The sequence below is a fragment of the Schistocerca nitens genome, chromosome 6, assembly GCF_023898315.1.
Source record: "Schistocerca nitens isolate TAMUIC-IGC-003100 chromosome 6, iqSchNite1.1, whole genome shotgun sequence".
Lineage (NCBI taxonomy): Eukaryota > Metazoa > Arthropoda > Insecta > Orthoptera > Acrididae > Schistocerca > Schistocerca nitens.
The window spans coordinates 697579475-697600532 of NC_064619.1; the positions used below are offsets into that span (position 1 = coordinate 697579475).

At 45.5% G+C, this 21058-nt stretch overlaps 1 protein-coding gene across 9 annotated transcripts in view; it reads right to left on the bottom strand.

Annotated features, from left to right (window-relative positions):
- The window catches only part of LOC126262402 (protein rolling stone-like), a 141367-nt gene that overhangs the window by 58025 nt on the left and 62284 nt on the right, over positions 1-21058 (bottom strand). Inside the window, exon 1 of one of the 9 annotated variants that reach the window (XM_049959024.1) lies at positions 17117-17206. The exons of 7 other annotated variants lie outside the window; for them this stretch is intronic. The gene's annotated coding sequence lies outside the window, so the exon portion shown is untranslated. Of the gene's footprint in view, positions 1-17116; positions 17207-21058 lie in introns of those variants that run through there. One more of the 9 variants, XM_049959021.1, reaches the window with a different exon arrangement.

Here is a 21058-nt window from a genome sequence, read left to right on the forward strand (position 1 = left end):
GAGGAGACGTGCCCCGTCCGCTCCCGCAGACCTGTGGCTGAGGCACTTGAGGATGTTCAGGGCCTTCAGGGTTCTGGCTTTCAAGTCTCGCAGGTGACAATCTGGCGTCAAAGATGAGGCCCAGAAACTGCACTGTGTCTCCTAAATGTAGGATAGTGTCCCCTATATGCAAGGCAGGCAAATTTAAAAGACGACGAGAACGATTAAAATGAACACACACACACATATCGGCAGAAAACTGAAAACCCGTCTTTGCAGCCCACTCCTCCAACTGCCGCACTGTTAGTTGCAACTGACGGCTCACCGTTGCAACACTGGAGGAGGAACAGAAAAACAGAAAAGTCGTCCACAAATAAGGAGCACTGTACTGGAGCCCTTACCGTAGATGTTATACTTTTGATGGCTATGGCAAAGAGGGTAACACTTAAAGCACTGCCCTCGGGGACACCATTCTCCTGCTCAAATCGGTCAGACAGTGTGTGACCAACCTGGGTCCGAAAAAACCGCTGAGACCGGAAAGACCGAATGAAAACGGGGAGGTGGCCACGAAAGCCCCACTGATGCAGTTATGCGAGAATACTGTGTCTCCAAGTAATATCGTACGCCTTACTGATATCAAAGAATATGCCAATACAGTAATGCTGACGGAGGAAAGCATGCTGAATAGCCGTTTCTAGGAGGGTCAGGTTGTCGACCGTGGACCGAAACTTTCGGAATCCACACTGAGAGCGGCTAAGGAGTTGCCTGGTCTCTAATAGCCAGACCAGACGACGGTTAACCATCCGTTCCAGGGTCTTTCCGATACAGCTCGTCAAGGCGATACTCCGATAACTACTGGGACACGTGCGTACTTTCCTGGTTTGAGGAGAGGGATTAGAATTGCCTCCCTCCACGAGTTGGGGAAGACACCTGTCTGTCACATTAGATTAAAACATTCGAGGAGGATTTCCATTGACGCCGCTGGCAGATGTCTAAGCATGCAGTACCGGATGTGGTCGTGACTGGGTGCAGCGTGAGAAGTCTCAGTCAGTGCCGAGTCGAGCTCCCACATCGAGAAAGAGGAGTTGCAGGCCTCACAACTGTTCTGCCTAAAGTCCAACTTTTCCCTCTCGACAGTCGCACGTTAGCGACGAAAAGCTGGATCCTGGCTTGCATTGGCAGTAGTTTGTGCAAAATGCTCGGCCAGCGTCTGAAGAATATTTCTAGGTGTTGTTTGGAGGCACCCCTGGTTCAATACTGCAGCTATCGGTAAACGGCTGTGTTTGCCAGAAATCCTCCGGATGGTTCAAAACGGCTCTAAGCACTCTGGGACTCAACATCTGAGGCCATTAGTCCCCTAGACTTCTACTTCAATCTGACTAACCTAAGGACATCACACACATCCATGCCCCAGGCAGGATTCTAACCTGCGACCGTAGCGGCAGCGCGGTTCCGGACTGAAGCACCTAGTACCGCTCGGCCACAGCGGCCGGCTCCTCCGGATGGCTTCCCATACTTTTGAGGAACAAGTGGAACGATTGATGGAATTCAGGAACTCACGCCATGATCGCTTTTTGCTCTCTTTAATGACACGGCAAGCCCTGGCTCTCGCGATTCGAAAGGTTGAGAGATTGTCCGCTGTCGGGTGGCGTTTAAACCGTACAGATGTACAGGAATGACACTTTTATTTAAAGATAATCACACTAAAGTCACCATGATTTATGGCAGTTCTCTGGACATTACAAAAGGCGGGACATGGTTCTCAATAGCGTGTGTGATCACCACGGATGGTAATACATGCCCTGAAACGTGCTCCCATGCTGACCACAGGGTAGGCAAGCAGTTCCTCTGGTAGGGCATTCGATTCCTCCACCGGGGCAGTTGACAATAGCTGCACGGTTGTTGTCGCATGTGGACGTCCTGCAGCACATCTGCCCAACGCATCCCACACGTTCTCCATGGGGTTTAAGTCAGGGGGACGGGCAAGCCAGTCCATTCAAGGAATATCATCTCGTGCCACGAGCCTCCCCATCTGCGCTGTTCGATGAGGTCACGCCTTGTCATCCATAAAAAGGGAGCACCATTGACAATGTGTTACCAGCTCTCGCCACATAACATGGACGTTTTGGTTGCCAGGGTGTTATGTTGTGGGGGGCATAATTTTGCGTGCGTGTACTGGTCTCTCAATCTTTGGGCACGGGGCACTCGTCAACGTAATCGTGACACTGCCCTCCTTCCCAATGTGCGTGTATTCAGGCGTGCACTCGGCCCTGACTTCATTTTTGTGGATGGACATCTGCGAACGCATCGAACAACGCAGGTGGTGTGCAGTTGCAACAAGACGATCGTGTGAAACCCAGCTCGCGCTATTCGTCCACGAGACTCAGAGGGCCATAGACACGGGTTCTCAGGTAGATGCCGTGTTTCTTGACTTCCGCAAGGCGTTCGATACAATTCCCCACAGTCGTTCGATGAAGAAAGTAAGAGCATACGGACTATCAGACCAATTGTGTGATTGGATTGAAGAGTTCCTAGATAACAGAACGCAGCATGTCATTCTCAATGGAGAGAAGTCTCCCGAAGTAAGAGTGATTTCAGGTGTGCCGCAGGGGAGTGTCGTAGGACCGTTGCTATTCGCAATATACATAAATGACCTTGTGGATGACATCGGAAGTTCACTGAGGCTTTTTGCGGATGATGCTGTGGTATATCGAGAGGTTGTAACGATGGAAAATTGTACTGAAATGCAGGAGGATCTGCAGCGAATTGACGCATGGTGCAGGGAATGGCAATTGAATCTCAATGTAGACAAGTGTAGTGTGCTGCGAATACATAGAAAGAAAGATCCCTTATCATTTAGCTACAATATAGCAGATCAGCAACTGGAAGCAGTTAATTCCATGAATTATCTGGGAGTACGCATTAGGAGTGATTTAAAATGAAATGATCATATAAAGTTGATCGTCGGTAAAGCAGATGCCAGGCTGAGATTCACTGGAAGAATCCTAAGGAAATGCAATCCGAAAACAAGGGAAGCAGGTTACAGTACGCTTGTTCGCCCACTGCTTGAATACTGCTCAGCAGTGTGGGATCCGTACCAGATAGGGTTGATAGAAGAGATAGAGAAGATGCAACTGAGAGCAGCGTGCTTCGTTACAGGATCATTTAGTAATCACGAAAGGGTTACGGAGATGATAGATAAACTCCAGTGGAAGACTCTGCAGGAGAGACGCTCATTAGCTCGGTACGGGCTTTTGTTGAAGTTTCGAGAACATACCTTCACCGAGGAGTCAAGCAGTATATTGCTCCATCCTACGTATATCTCGCGAAGAGACCATGAGGATAAAATCAGAGAGATTAGAGCCCACACAGAGGCATACCGACAATCCTCCTTTCCACGAACAACACGAGACTGGAATAGAAGGGAGAACCGATAGAGGTACTCAAGGTACCCTCCGCCAGACACCGTCAGATGGCTTGTGGAGTATGGATGTAGATGTAGATGTAGAGGATTTTCGGCGAATAGACTGGCATGGCCGCTCCCCCGACTTAAAACCCATCGAGTGCGTTTGGGATGTGCTGGAGAAACGTATTACAGCGCGTCCGCATGTACCGCTGGCCATCCCTCCGTGGTCAACGACGTTAGTGGAGTGATGCAACCCGTTCCACAAGGACTCCCCACTAACCTTGTAGCCAGCAAGGGAGCACATCGCAGAACACGCACTGCTGCCCGTGGTGATCTTGTCTCCTATTAAGAACCGTGTCTCGCCTTATGTGTTATTCAGGGGATCAGCATAAATCGCGATGGCTTCATTGTAATTACTGTCTTTAAAGGAAGTGTCATTTCTGTTCGTCTCATTGTGTATTTCTTTAAGTTACCTACTGTACTATACTGCAGCAGTTCTTTCTACGTATGGTCCTAGTTTCATCGAGCTGTCCTACTAGGCAGTGACACATCACGCGAAAGTTACTTTCGTCCTTAAGGTTTACACACCAGAGTAATATTAGGGCAAGCACTGTTAGGGTTTCCCGTCGACGATGGAGTCAGAGTCTTACCACAAGCTAGAAACGGAACAGGGTGGGAAACGAAATCGGACGTTTCCATTTCAAAGGAAACATCTCGACATTCATCTTAATCGAATTTTGGGGAAGCACAGAACATCTACATCCACATACATGTGGAGTTGTTACTATTTAGCGAACCGTCGATAGCCATGAGCACTTGCTCAGTAGTAGAGATTTGTTTCACATAATCGCAGATGAACTGCTCGTAGCTCTTACGGTAAGTATTTTAGAGCCCATGTTTGCTGGCCTTTTTTGCTTCGAATGGTCGTTCCTGTCAACCCTAAATACTGACCATTGCCTCTGGGACATCCTGTATAGCCAATCAGTTTTACTGAGCACAATATAAGGTAATCAGTTTTGCATGGTCCACTAGGTGTGTAAAGTACAAAGAAACCGAGCTATAGCGTAAAATAGTGCATCGCGTGTAAACTTCACCATTATAAACGCAAAGAAGCTAAGAACATCCTTCCAAAACTTAAGCTATAGCTTTTGTCACGTAAATAACATACCTAAGTGCGATACATAACGAATTAGCAACTCAGAAACAGATACGTTCTTTTAACTCTTACCTTGATTGGTCATCTCAGTTAGTGCACACCTTGCTACAACAACTGTATCTTACGACGATCAACGACACCAGTACTAACTTTTTTTTCTCTTTCGACTCTGCGCTTGCAGCTACTCAACAATTTCTTGTGCTGCTAACAATGATGTTCCAAGGAACTACAAGCGTTGCCCTTACAACAGGTGTGCTCCCAGTGAGTTAAGTAGAAAGTATCGCGGAATTATCTGTATCACGAAAATACCTTCCTTTAACTTATGTGGGAAAACACTTCGTACCTTGGTTAGAAGTGAACGACGTGGTGCAGCGTCCAACGCCGTTTGGAAATCCTGGAAATCGGAATCTAAATTTTTATCTGCATTTATTGTTTGTAAGATATCGTGTACGAAAAAAGCAAGCTGCTTTTAAACAAAGGTAGCTTTTTCCTGGATCCGTGGCGAATCTTCGAGAGACGTTCGTTTTCCATCAGGAACGTCACAATACGGGGTGTTTCAAAACGAATGACTTGAGTTCAAAACTCCACATTTATTGATAAAAACATACTACCAACATGGGATTAATTAGAAAATACTCACAAAATCTTAACTTTTTAGGTATGATATTACAAATTCTCTATACGTCAACCACCAACAGCACGAACATCTTCACTATAGCTAAATTCGTCATAAACTTTACACAACGTATCTACTTTTACATAAATTACGGCGGCTGTAATTCTGCTCATGTCTTTTATGTCACGTGGTTAAGGGATGATGAACACACTTTCTTTCGCATATCCCCACAAGAAATAATCACATGGGGTCACGTCTGGCGATCTTGAAGGCCAAAACCGCAGAGCAGTGTCTCGGGGACCCATGCGTCCTATCCAACACTGTCTTCAAATGCTGCAGATTTGGCTTTTTCCCCAACTTTTGGACGACTCCGACGACTTCATTTTCCAACAGGACGGAGCTCCACTGCACTGGCCCAACAGCGTACGACAGTTTCTCAACGAATCTCTGCCTCAACGCTAGATAGGTTACACGGGACCCCGAGACAGCCAGTCTCCTGCGTTCTTCGCCCCCGAGATCACCAGACATGACCCCATGCGATTTTTTCTTGTGCGACTATGTGAAGGAAAGTGTGTTCATCTCCCCTTTACCTCGTGACATAGAAGAACTGAAGAACAGAATAAGAGCCGCCATAACTTCAGTGAAAGCAGATACATTGTGTAAAGTTTATGACGAATTTAGCTACCGTCCCGATGTTGCTATACTGGTGCTGGTGGACGTAAAGAGAACTTGTAATTGTATTAAGATATTGTGGGTATTTTGCAATTTATGTCATGTTTGTAATATGTTTTTATCAATAAATATGGAGGTTTGAAATCAGACCATTCTTTTTGAATCACACTGTATTTTATCTTAGAACGTACTCTGTCATTCTCCAAGAGACGGACGTCAGCGAGATTGGTCTTTAATCTTTTACACTTTTTGTAAATACGAGTGATATACGAAACTTCCTGGCGGATTAAAACTGTGTGCCGGACCGAGACTCGAACTCGGGACCTTTGCCTTTCGCAGACCAGTGCTCTAACCATCTGAGGTACCCAAGCACGACTCAGGCCCCGTCCTCACAGCTTTACTTCCGCCAGTACCTCGTCTCCTACGTTCCATACTTTACAGAAGCTCTCCTGCGAACGTTGCAGGACTATTACTCCTGAAAGAAAGGATATTGCGGAGACATGGCTTAACCACAGCCTGGGGGATGTTTCCAGAATGAGATTTTCACTCTTGCAAAGGTCCCGAGTTCGAGTCTCGGTCCGGCATACAGTTTTAATCTGCCAGGAAGTTTCATATCAGCGCACACTCCGATGCAGAGTGAAAATCTCATTCTGGAAACGAGTGATATACATTCGCTTCCAGTTACGTGTGGCGATTCCCTCCTCAAGATATTCTCGATAAACGCGAACTAGAAAAGGAGTTTATTCCACAGCGAATTATTTTAATGTAAAATCCAACTGGATGGTCAGGAGGAGATCTGAGCTTTCTCCACACACAGTGAGCCCAGTGACTTAATCGCCACGCCACCTGTCTCGGAGATGACAGTGAGAGAGCCGAAGTGTGGTTTCAAGACAAGTTTAGCTAGAAATAGATGACCGAAGTTACTATGACGTTCCTTTGTGTTTCTTTTCATACCACTTATCTGGATTTATTTATCAGACCGCAGAGGACATATTCACAAAATAGAGCGGAGCATGTGCAGAGTTCGTATGACACCTGCACTGACTAGCCAGAACTTATGGATTTGCGAGAGCTGTGGGTACGCACATTAAATTGGGATTAATATGTAGTGTGTCCACCCTTCGCGTTTATGATGGCCTCAGCCCTGCTGGGTACATGTTCAAAGAGGTGTAAATGTCTATGGAGGAATGGCAGCCCATTCTTCCTCAAGTGCCGAAAACTGAGAAGATACTGACGTTAGACGCTGGGGTCTGGAGCAAAATGAACGTTTAAGTCATCACAAAGGTGTTCCATTGGGTCCAGTTCGGGACTCTGCAGGCTAGTCCATTTCAGGAACGTTATTGCCCACAAATCATTGCGTTACAGACGCTGCTTTATGACAGGGTGTATTGTCATGCTGATAAAAACAACCATAGTCTCCGAACTGTTCTTCTACCGTGCACAGAACACAATGCTGTTAAATGTGTTCACATACATTTGCTTTTAGCGCTTTCTTAAATGTAACAAGAGGACCACTCCCTTACCACAACAGAACACACCCATACCGTAACACCAACTCAGCCGCTCTTCACTGCTGGCACTACACATGGTGACTTTTTCCGGGCATTCGCCAAATCCAACCCTTCCTTCGAACTGACGTAGGGTGTAGCATGATTCATCACTCCAAACCACTCGTTTCCAGTCACCCACTATCCAGTGACGTCGCTCTTCGCACCACCTCAACCGTCGCTTAAGCCGTCGGCACACGGACCGTGCTGTCGAGCGTTAACGTTGAGCGTGCCAAGTTCAACGTGCTGGTGAACGCTCAGGGCCGGCCGGTGTGGCCGTGCGGTTCTAAGCGCTTCAGTTTGGAACCGCGTGACCGCTACGGTCGCAAGTTCGAATCCTGCCTCGGGCATGGATGTGTGTGATGTCCTTAGGTTAGTTAGGTTTAAGTAGTTCTAAGTTCTAGGGGACTGATGACCTCAGAAGTTAAGTGCCATAGTGCTCAGAGCCATTTTTTGAACGCTCAGGAACGATGCGACTTGTGCATACGGTACGTGGGCCCCAACGTGGTATACGCGATGGCAACGCACGCCAGCGGCAGTTGAGGGATGTTTCTAGTTTGTAAATCACACTGTTTACTCAACGGGCGCGCCTAAAATTCCCATGCTAGCTCTATTAAAACGCGCATTTACTCCATCGTCCACGAAAAGGAAAGTACCATGTCCAGTCAATAAGGACACAGGCTTATAAAAGTTCCATTACAAACAGTGCATTAGACTGTGCTCGACATCTATTGAGCATCCCAGAGTGGCCCAGAGAGCATCCCAGAGTGCCCCAGAGAGCTACAACACTAAGAAGAATTGCTTCTCGGCTTTTGGCAAGATCAATGTGTAGTATTTGTGGCCCTTAAAAGGGCCGTTTATTGACAACTGCTTTAATGATTATATAGAGTACAATCACCCACAATGCGACAATCTTCCAAAGAAGACAACTGCTTTCAATGATTATATAGAGTACAATCACCCACAATGCGACGATCTTCCAAAGAAGACAACTGCTTTCAATGGTTATATAGAGTACAATCACCCACAATGCGACAATCTTCCAAAGAAGAAGGACCACTAGCCTTCACCCATAAGTGAACGCTGGAATCAGAATTTATCTTACAACGTCTACGACAAGACAAAGACAAACTCCCGTGCGGAAATAGGTAGGAACCCTCACTAGCAATAATAACCTCAGAAACCGGTATAGTACGGTAAGCTAAGATTTCCCGACTTTCAAAGGATTCCAAACCGGCTCTTCCTGCATTGTTACAAGCAACGAAAGCTACAGTTAGCCATCCGTTACCCAAACTGGAGGAAGAAGAAACTTTCATTAAAGAAAAATTTAACCTCGCACCACAAAACAAAGTAGGTCCATGAATAAGAACAAATTGAGAAGTTTTACCAACTCCTCTTACAAATCACTTGTCAATGTGGACGGCACTCTTGGTGCTTCGACATCTTCTGCGAAGGGTAAAAAGAACGAAATAAGAGGAGTTGGTAAAACTTCTCAATTTGTTCTTATTCATGGACCTACTCTATTTTGTGGTGCGAGGTTAAACTTTTCTATAATGAAAGTTTCTTCTTCATCCAGTTTGGGTAACGGATGGCTAACTGTAGCTTTCGTTGCTTGTAACAATGCAGGTAGAGCCGGTTTGGAATCCTTTGAAAGTCGGGAAATCTTAGCTTACCGTACTATACCGGTTTCTGAGGTTATTATTGCTAGTGAGGGTTCCTACCTTCTTCCGCACGGGAGTTTGTCTTTGTCTTGTCGTAGACATTGTAAACCCGAAGATCAGTCTTCCTTGATCACTGTTCCCACCCAGTAGCAGAATCTTTGCAACATGTGAATTACGAAGCGTAAAGAAAAAGGAGCAAAATATCTTTATAGAAGTAGCGCAAGCTGTGCTGTAGATTAAGCCAATCAAAGTCACCCCTAAAAAAAGGTGAACTTATACACTCCTGGAAATGGAAAAAAGAACACATTGACACCGGTGTGTCAGACCCACCATACTTGCTCCGGACACTGCGAGAGGGCTGTACAAGCAATGATCACACGCACGGCACAGCGGACACACCAGGAACCGCGGTGTTGGCCGTCGAATGGTGCTAGCTGCGCAGCATTTGTGCACCGCCGCCGTCAGTGTCAGCCAGTTTGCCGTGGCATACGGAGCTCCATCGCAGTCTTTAACACTGGTAGCATGCCGCGACAGCGTGGACGTGAACCGTATGTGCAGTTGACGGACTTTGAGCGAGGGCGTATAGTGGGCATGCGGGAGGCCGGGTGGACGTACCGCCGAATTGCTCAACACGTGGGGCGTGAGGTCTCCACAGTACATCGATGTTGTCGCCAGTGGTCGGCGGAAGGTGCACGTGCCCGTCGACCTGGGACCGGACCGCAGCGACGCACGGATGCACGCCAAGACCGTAGGATCCTACGCAGTGCCGTAGGGGACCGCACCGCCACTTCCCAGCAAATTAGGGACACTGTTGCTCCTGGGGTACCGGCGAGGACCATTCTCAACCGTCTCCATGAAGCTGGGCTACGGTCCCGCAAACCGTTAGGCCGTCTTCCGCTCACGCCCCAACATCGTGCAGCCCGCCTCCAGTGGTGTCGCGACAGGCGTGAATGGAGGGACGAATGGAGACGTGTCGTCTTCAGCGATGAGAGTCGCTTCTGCCTTGGTGCCAATGATGGTCGTATGCGTGTTTGGCGCCGTGCAGGTGAGCGCCACAATCAGGACTGCATACGACCGAGGCACACAGGGCCAACACCCGGCATCATGGTGTGGGGAGCGATCTCCTACACTGGCCGTACACCACTGGTGATCGTCGAGGGGACACTGAATAGTGCACGGTACATCCAAACCGTCATCGAACCCATCGTTCTACCATTCCTAGACCGGCAAGGGAACTTGCTGTTCCAACAGGACAATGCACGTCCGCATGTACCCCGTGCCACCCAACGTGCTCTAGATGGTGTAAGTCAACTACCCTGGCCAGCAAGTTCTCCGGATCTGTCCCCCATTGAGCATGTTTAGGACTGGATGAAGCGTCGTCTCACGCGGTCTGCACGTCCAGCACGAACGCTGGTCCAACTGAGGCGCCAGGTGGAAATGGCATGGCAAGCCGTTCCACAGGACTACATCCAGCATCTCTACGATCGTCTCCATGGGAGAATAGCAGCCTGCATTGCTGCGAAAGGTGGATATACACTGTACTAGTGCCGACATTGTGCATGCTCTGTTGCCTGTGTCTATGTGCCTGTGGTTCTGTCAGTGTGATCATGTGATGTATCTGACCCCAGGAATGTGTCAATAAAGTTTCCCCTTCCTGGGACAATGAATTCACGGTGTTCTTATTTCAATTTCCAGGAGTGTATTTACATAACATCAAATATTATAGTATATTTTTATATTAATCTAATATTAAAGTATCAGGACCTAATAAAAACGCGAATGTTAGGGGAAAACAAATTGGTAGCGCCAAGAGGCGAACGACCACCTCAACTGACAGCTCTGTACAGGACAGTGACGCTACTCATTCGGCGGTCCCCGTCGGTCCAGTTCATGAAGCCTGCCTGTCTTAGCATAGCTTTGATTGTCTCTTCGCGTTTCCGCATCGCAATCACATCATCAACAGTCAACAAGGACAGCTTTAGAAGGTTTGAAATGTCGCTGAAGGGTTTGCTATTCAGATGACATCCAATAACTAATCGACGTTGGAAGTCACAGATCCCTGCTGACCAAGTCTGCTGTTACTGATTCTCTACCGACAACACAATACTCCCCCCGTCTTCTCTTCTACTGGTGGATCCGACCCTGTGACATCTAGTTCTCATATCCGCATTACATAGTGGTATCCGGATACTTTGGATCAGACACAGTAAAGTGTACCCTGTCCCCTGTCTATATCTGACACGTGGCCGGGAATTGAAAGTCATTATTTTAATTAAATTATGGACTGGAAAAAATCGACACTTATTACGTCTTTTAGCTCCAAACTCCTTAGCTTGACACGAAAATCATCTTTTTCTGTTTCACCAGAGTCATCTCTATAAACAGCTTGCGAAGCAGTGGGAGATTGGTGACTGTAGAAATCTCCTGATTTTACAGATTTGGACCGAAGTTCGCCTTCCAATTTTGAGGAAACTTTCGTTGCTTAATAAAACATCTTTTTCCACAATATTACTAGCATTGATGTAATAAATATAGTTTGAACACTAACTGAGTGCTTCTTAAACGCTTAGTAAGACATGATGATAGGATCCAAAACGAATTACTCTCTTGAGATTCTATAGCAATTTTCAATTTCTCACTATTTGGTTTTCGGCTTCTTTGGCCATCATCTGCTGGTGATTGATTGTAGCAACCCCAGGTAAAGCAGCTTGAGGCAGATAGATATGTTAGGTGATGCAGAAGACACGTAATTTAATATTACCGAGTTGATGTTTCCTTGAGTTCACACAAAAAAGGAACTGTAAATTTTAATACTGATTGTACTTTCTCAACTGTTAAGTTTAGTTTATCGGTATGGATGCGACAGCATACGCACCTAACATACTCAAAAGCGCCGCAAATAAAACGGGGTTTTCCGTGTTCATACCTGACGTTCTGTTGGTGATAAAAGGGGAGTGTCAGGTGTTTTGAATACCCTTGGACTAGGGACCATTTATATACCCAGCAGAAGGGTCATCTTAGTGTCACCATCGTACAGTACACGGTCACAGTGTGAATATTACACACTTCTCCTTCTTAGGCAAATGAAGCAAATTGGTTCGTTCTTTTTGCGCTTGTCTACGATGGGTTTAATGGTACTTACGGACGCACCATGGGCGGTTCCTCAGAAAACTCCACAAAAAGGTTTATTCTGTATTTTCGCCGTCATCAGCGGACCAAAACCCAGACGAGGATTCCAAGACGGCAATGCACAGCAAACGCCAATTTTTTTTTTTTTACAACATATTCCTAAGAACCCGATCTCAAACTGTCTTGAACATTTTCTCGATACCTTCATTTGTTTCCAAGATACAGAGGTTCAAAGTTACCCTACTCCTACACGTAAAATTCTGTTTGTGGCGAAATCTAAATAATAAATAACAACAGCAAGTTGCTCAGATTTTAAGACTGTATTCCCTAGGCGTTTATCTAGAAGAGCCATCCCACCGTATTCAAAAATATTTATTCGTTTTTGGGAAACACCCCAAAAAGTTGCTTTTTAGATAGCCAAAAACCAGACGCTGATTCCGAGACAGCTGTGCACAGCAAATGGTTGTCATTTTTACGAAGTATTCATAAGATCCCGATCTCGAACAACCTTTAAAATTTTCTTCATATCTTTATTCGTTCACGAGATACAGAAGTTCAAAGTTGCCGTACATGTACAGGTAATATACGGACGTAAAATCCTGTGTCAGATGAAAACGTAGTGTATAAAGTGACGCAGCAGAGAGAAATATACTGTAAAGTGTCTCCGATCTCATGTGGAAACCGTGTGTTGTGGTACAGAAGCACATGCAATACTTTTTTAAGTGTAAAATTAGTTTTGCGTTATTTCGATTTCACATAAGTAAACTGTAGTGGACTGTTAAGGCAGCCAGTCCACAGAGACGGGTAGCCGAGAGGGCACACGTACACACACGCCGACTGGCGCGAAGTCTGGAACAGGATTCGTAATGAATGTGATAAAGAAAAGAACGTAGCTACTAGAACACTTAACTTTTATATCGTCCTTTGGTATACAGCATTCTTGATGATACAAGTGAGACTCTTTAGATTCATGAAGTAACTAATGGCGCCTTGCTAGGTCGTAGCCATGGACTTAGCTGAAGGCTATTCTAACTGTCTCTCGGCAAATGAGAGAAAGGCTTCGTCAGTGTAGTCGCTAGCAAAGTCGTCGTACAACTGGGGCGAGTGCTAGTACGTCTCTCGAGACCTGCCTTGTGGTGGCGCTCGGTCTGCGATCCTGACAGTGGCGACACGCGGGTCCGACATGTACTAATGGACCGCGGCCGATTTAAAGCTACCACCTAGCAAGTGTGGTGTCTAGCGGTGACACCACATAAACTATCTAAATTTTACTAACCAATACATTTCATTCTATATGAGTTACATGTCTGTTGCAAAAGGAAACTAGCGGAAAAATGCACCTATGGGAGTACAAAAAATGCGAATATTTTCTGTTCATTTAAAAAGACTAACTGAAAAGTGGGATAACCAGCTGCCTCATTCTAGCTTCCTCAGCACCTTTAAAAATTTTGCCAAATGTTTTGGCATGTAACATATTCGAGCATCTTTTATGCTGAACGAGAAACAGATAATGGCAGTGGAAAAGTAAGAAATACTGGAAGATAGTAGACAGTGGTTGTGTCACAGAAAGAGGGAAGGAGACAATGGCAGTGTGAGAGAAAAGTGGGATACAATGGTAGTGGAACATAGTAAACAGTGACCGAAACTACTAGGGGGGAGGGGGTGGAGGAATAAAGAGAAAGTAGAAGTGCGTAAGAGCCACTGATAATGAGTGACAGGGTATGTGAGAATATCAACGAGGAAGATAGAGATAGCGACAGTGAGAAGACAGCAGCAGTAGAAAGGAAGGAATGATATATATTAGAAATAAGAGGGATTAAGAGGGAGGCAGTGACAGTGAGAAGTGAATGTAGCAATAGGACAGAACGAAGGGGACTGTGGCCGTGACACGGAGACAAAGACAGACACAGAGATAATGACAATGAATTGGGCCGAATGAGTGAATGAGTGGATGGGTATAAGCGACTTACAGCCATGGACTATTGGTGGTGATTGAGTCACAGCTTGTAGGAGTTTGAGGTGAGTTGCATGTTTAAAAAGCGCCAATAGGTTCGCATGCCAAAATTTTTAGGAAAATTTTTAAAGTTGCTGATGGAGGTAGAACGAGCCAGTTGGCACCCCGCTTTTCAGTCAGAAAATGGTTCAAATAGCTTTGAGAACTATGCGACTTAACTTCTGAGGTCATCAGTCGCCTAGAACTTAGAACTAATTAAACCTAACTAACCTAAGGACATCACACACATCCATGCCCGAGGTGGGATTCGAACCTGTGACCGTAGCGGTCGCTCGGGCTTTTCAGTCAGGGTCTTTTAAATGGAAAGGAACATGTTCGCATTTTTGTGCTCTGACTGAAGCATTTTTCCGCTGGAGTACATATGAGAGAACCTGCCTCCGTAGCCGGGCTCGCTAATGCACGCCGTTGCGGTGGCGCTCGACCCGGGGACTAGCCGTTTCGATCCCTGGTAGTGGGTAATTTTCACAGCTAGAATTCGATCAACAAAAGGAGAAGTAGTTGTAGTGTACACTTACTGATCGCCAGTCTTTGTGCCAGTGTCCTGTATTGAATGCCAAGCCTCTCCGTAGTGTGTCATAGGAGTAGGTTATATGCCGGCACCGGGTTTCACCCTCTCCCTTCCCCAGATCCTTCAGTCCGGAACGACGCTGCTGCTACGGTCGCATGTTCGAAACCTGCCTCGGGCATGGATGTGTGTGATGTCCTTAGGCTAGTTAGGTTTATGTAGTTCTAAGTTCTAGGGGACTGATGACCTCAGATGTTAAGTACCATAGTGCTTAGAGCCATTTGAACCATTTTTCCCTTGATCCGTAACAACACAAACCCAACGCTATATCGCACAGGCCCTCCTCACAGTCATCCACACGACTCAGACACACACCTGACACTTCGTAACAAGCCGGAGGAAGGCAAACGCCGAATCATCTCCACTTTGCTCAGGACGACTGTGCAGGATTCCTGCAGCTGTGCCCCTAAGCTTACTCCCTGAGTGTGAGAGCACTTTGACTTGATACATGAGCGAACGAGACCGTGCACACGTCATATTGTCGGCGGAGTGTCCGTACACGCTATAGTACATTGCTCGGCCACTGCCACTCAGCTGATCGGACAAAGATGAGATTTTTCACAGCGCACAGTGGGCCAATTCGCTTTAAAACTGGACACAATAGAAAAGTACAGAATCCTAGAAAACTGTTTCTTTTTTTAGATTCTTTGTGTCGCTTACTAGAAATCGGATGTCGGAGTTACAAGATTCAAAAGGCGGAACCAGTTTGGCTGATCAAAAATTATAAATTTAGTGCATCCGAATAAAACTCCGGGTATAAAGTATTGTGAGGTCGCTGATGAAATGAAATGATCCTATGGCATTGTTGGCCGGGAGGCCCAATTCAGGGACGTTCGGCCGCAGTATTGCAAGTTCTTTTAGTTGGCGCGTCAATGATGGTGAAGGACACACAGCACCCAGTCCCCTGACGGGGAATCGAACCCGGGCCCCCTGCGTGGTAGGCGATAACGCTACAGCTACGCTACGGAGGCGGACGGATCGCTGATAACGAATTAGAAGTCGAAGTTTCTGTACTGAAATTTTTTATTTGATATTGTACATTTTTCACTCAAATCAGTCACATTCGTTGCTTGTGTCACTTTCGCTATCAGAAGAGTCGCTGTTGGGTTGTCCACTGGGAGATGGTTCGAAAAGCAGATTTTGTACCTCAGGTGGCGTCTGTTGATCGACATTTTCTGGATTCACGAGATCAATGGATCCGAAGATGCCAGAAGCCGATGGAATACGATGTGCATTATTTTCTTACGGGAATATTTACAAATTTCCTCGGTAAGACCGGATATCCTTATTCTGAGCTGCCCTACGCATCCTCAGATAGCTGACCATTCGGTAACGAAACAATTTCGATTATGGCATAGCCGAGCATAAAAATTAAATGGACTGATATCGGCATCGGGCATTATTGAAGTGAAGTCGGCACCAGACTTTCGAGAAATATACATTTTTTTCAAAGTCATTGATGAGGTTATAGATTCCTTTGTACAAAATTTCAATAGTTCCCAGCGTCTGGGGGGGGGGGGGGGGAACAATATTACTCGGGGAAATTTTATTCTTGTAAAAAATGTATTACCAATTTGCGGAAAAATTGGTGACTACAATTACGAGCAGGTCCACAAGAAATCTACAGTAAAGAAGATATGAGATAATTGCAATAATGTGGGATACATTTTTATCCTGTGTCACAGCCACACGATGGAAAAATGACCGTTCACTAAAATCACTCAAATGCATTTGAAATCGTTAACAATACAATTTAGGTAGTAGGGGAGCTATTTGCAAAAGTGGAGCCATCACGCAAAAGAAATTTTATCGCCAAAGAGTTCAGATAATATCGATAGTAACTTAGTATTAAGCCGATATACGTCATTATACCGGTTGAAAATGTCATGAACATGCTTTCTGGAGTGCTACCCATGTTATTGTATCCAGACAACTATGCACGATAGCTGTCACATATTAAACAGGCTACACAAACAATACCTGAAAAATGTGTCATTGTCGGATTGACTGCCTACTGTCAACTGTCACGGAACGTATCACAACCCCTTGAGTCGAATCACGGCGCAGCACTGGGCAACTATGCACCAGTCAACTCTACATAAGATTTCGCGGAACTAAAGTGGGACTGTGCATCTTTTTTTCTATCCTGTGCAGTTTTTGAAGCGAGTTGGCCCACTGTGCAGCATGAAGATACAGAACAAAAGACAAAAATAATAACGCATTAATGCGCTACTACAGATAGTTTCTTAGAAATACGTTCAACTTCGTTTCTATGCTTGATACAAGCAAAATGTTAAATGCGGTTCGGTCGATAAATCCGCAGGCCTGCACAACACACAAAAGCACTCGTTCGAGCTAGGCAGGTACTTACAGAAATAAGAGTAGCAGGCACGCCGCTCAGATTTCAAAATGGAGCACAATGTTGCTGGATACTTATACTCGCTGTCCACGCGGCCAGCGATTGCTGGCGAATGGGCTGACTACGCAGACGGAGCTACACCTCCGACGCACCGCCAGACGGAAGCGGGAACCGCTGATAGCTCGCAGGCGCCACCACGAAATGAGTAAGCGTTGCCACGTCACGGCAGCAAGGTCCACCTGATTCGGCCTTAAGAGCCAAAGCTGCCATCAATTCGAAGGGTGTTTTGAGCACCACAGTACTCTACTTCGCATGGCCCTGTTGGGGCTGGAATACCGTTGCCTTCCCCCCACCCCTGAACTAATTTAACCAGTTATAGGAGGACGTACAGTTTAAAGTGAACTGGCAGGACTCTGGAAACGGTACCCTCACGAAAAGGAACTACGAGGGTTACCCAGAAAGTAATGCACCACATTTCTTTTCTTCAACAATTCTTTATTGAAGATAGTGAGAATAACACACTCGAAAGAATGGTGATTTACCTACACACCTTATTTTTTCGCTTAATCTCCATACCGTTCTATGGCCATGCTCCAGCGTGAAACAAGGGCGTGTGTGCCCTATCGGTACCAATCCTTGTTCTGGTGGCGGAGCCAGTGTTTCACTGTGAGATCACCTTCTTATCGTCCTCAAAATGTCTTACACGAACGGCATCCTTTAATGGTTCAAGCAAGTGGAAGTCCGAGGCGGCTAGGTCAGGGCTGTGAGGTGGACAGCTGTGGATGGTCTCCCTGACCGCTGCACACCGTGGAGCTCCGCCGAACCGCCTTCCGATGACCTCACCCTTCGTGCCTAGCGACTAGTTATACTTCCATCGACAGCAGATGCTCCATAGACTTTGCACACCCGTTTGTGAACATTCCCCACAGTTTCTTTCTCTGCAGTGGGAAATTCAATGACGGCACGTTGATTGTAACGTACGTCACCTACTGCCGCCATTTTGAAACTGTCCTGCAGCTACGCTATCTGTCGGAAGTGACGAAACTTGGCGCGCTCACTCAGGATTCTTCAAAAAATACAAACGTAAAGTTTCGCATTTTAGCTTTGTTTCCGGCTGAGAAAAAATGGCGGTGCATTACTTTTTGGACAACCCTCGTACATCTTGAAGTCAAGCTGGGCCCATTCTGGGGATAGCTGTAAACTACGTCGCCTCTACTGGGAAAATTGTTATATTTTGTGAAAATTTAGTGGCACTAGTTGAGCACGTAAACCACCCGAAACAATTTCGCAATACGACCTATATTTCAAACATTTAAAAAAAACACACACACAAATTCATGACCACTGTAGAACGCTCGTCTCTAAATCTTTAGAATAATTCAAACAATGTCGGAAGTGTAGAAAATTTTTCCTGACTGCAGAGAAATCATAAAGGAAGTCCCACAGGGTCCAATTGTGGGTCCATTCCTATTCGGTGATTCAGCTGTCCATAAAATACCGCTGTCTTTTTATGAAACCCGCAATGTTAAAGCTGGCCTTCATAAACCAAGCGCGAGATGTCCACATTCTCTCAGTTGGTATGCGAAAACTACTAGTCCTGCAGAAAAAATGAACAGAAACTTTTTGTAGGAAATATAATGTTGTTAAATTTTGTACCGCAAACTGTCCTCACTGTAGGCTACGCTTTCCGTGTTATTCAAGAAAAACGTACAAAAATGTCCTTCAAACACACTTCCGCCCAACGCTCATTCCTCACCAGTCAGAATTTCTAGTATATTGCCCCTGGCACTCCCTTCTACAACTGCACTAAAGTTCCCGACTGCACGAACTATTCACAATATTCGACCTTTTTCTGTCTCTATTGATTGGCCTGTTATAACACCAGAAAAGCCGGTTGTTTAAGTAACATTATTAATTTAAACTTGTCCGAGAGGGTAACGAAGGCAACTTTTGTAGAAGTTATGCTGAAACTAATTATGCTAACAGTTCGATCCATACTTAACCCCTAAAAGCACAGTAGATTCGTAGTCAGAAGGTGGAGCGAATACAACACTGTAATTGCTTATGTTATACTGTTAAAACGCACAAAATTGTTGGGTAAAATTTACACGAACGTCATTTTTAAGTGTCCAATCTAACTGGTGGTGTAATAAGGCCAGTTAATGAAGACCAAAATACGAGGATGTTTCAATAATTAAAGAGACAAATTGGTCTGGGGAAAAAACCGTTAGTAGTGCAGATTTGCTACTTTTATGGCTTTAAGTTGGTATCACGGGGATGAGCCCTGATCAGCTGATGTATCAACATCGTTTTGTTTATAACTTCTTCAAAAATGCAAATTCAAGATGGTGAGTCCGCTTGAAACGTCCACATGAGTTGAACAACGTCCTGTTATTCGTTTTATGCTTGCTGAAGGCGAGAAAGCAGTGAATATATACTGTATAATGTCTAAAGTTTATGGTGAAGGTTATACCAATCGTGCAAATTCTTACAAGCTGGTAGAGCAGTTCAAAAATTGTCGTGACCCAGTGACTGACGAACACCGATCTGGTCGACCAGTTGCAATTTCAACTCCCTCACTTGAAAGCCGAATTGATGACATTATTCGTGCCGACCACCGTGTGACTATGGAAACGATAGTTGAGAAGGTTCCAGTTAGTACTGGTACAGTTCATAACATTATCTGTAACAAGCTGAAGTACAGCAAAACATGTGCAAAATGGGTCCGAAAGGAGTTGACGCGGCTACATAAGGAAACAAGGTTGAGCGTGTGCACAGAGCTAAAGGAACGTTATGAAAGACAAGGTGAGCACTTCTCGACAAAATTTTAACTTGTGATGAAACTTGGGTTCACTATTATGAGCCAGAATCAAAAAAGACAAAGCATTTAGTGGAAGCTCACCAACTCAACTGTCAAGAAAAAAATTAAAACCGAAGCATCAGCAGGAAAAATCATGTTGACGGTGTTTTGGGATGCTGACGGTCCAGTCTTTTGTGATTATCTCGAAGAGCAGCGTACAATAAACAGCCAATACTACTTGGATTTGCTTTTAAACAAGGTGAAGCCAGCCGTGAGAGAGAGACGTCGTGGATCTCAGAGGAGAGGTGTGATTCTCCAGCAAGACAACACACGTCCTCATATTGCTCAGCTAACCAGTGAAACAATCGACAAAATGGGCTGAGAAGTACTGTCTCATCCCCCTTACAGTCTTTATTTAGCACCTAGTGATTTCCATTTGTTTGGTACACTGAAGGTGGTGTTACGTGGGAAGAGGTTCCAGGACAACGAGGACGTGAAAAAGTTTGTGGGAAACTGATTCGAACATCAGGATAAAGAGCTATTAGTTTGCGAGTAGCGAGTGAGAGAATATGAAAACCTGGCACGTTGCTTATGAAGGCCAGTTATAACAAGGAGCCGCGCGGAGTGGCCGCGCGGTTAGAGGCGACATGTCACGGATTACGAGGTCGCTCTCGCCGGAGGTTCGAGGTCTCCCTGGGGCATGGGAGTGTGTGTGTTGTTCTTAGCATAAGTTAGTTTAAGTCTAGGGACCGATGACCTCAGCAGTTTGGTCCCGTAGGAATTCAAACACATTTGAACATTTTAAAACAAAGAGGGTGGCATGAAACGACAGCTGGAGGTATAGCTGAGTCATCTCGAGTACGTGAATGGCCTTCTACTTGACATTTAACAAGAAAAACTGGTACTTTGTCCCATTAGGCACAAAGCAACAGAAGAGGTGCTAAATGATATTTTCCAAAGAATTGTAAAGTGGCTCTCTGAAAATGGACTCTCCTTACATTCTTTTTTTTTTTTAAAAAAAAAAAACAGTTCTGTACAACATACCAACAATTGATGTAGCACATGAGCAAGAGTCAGTAAGTGGGGTAGAATGTTCCACATTTTTGGACGTACGTATAGATGAAAACTTGAACTGTAAAAAGCATATTACTGAG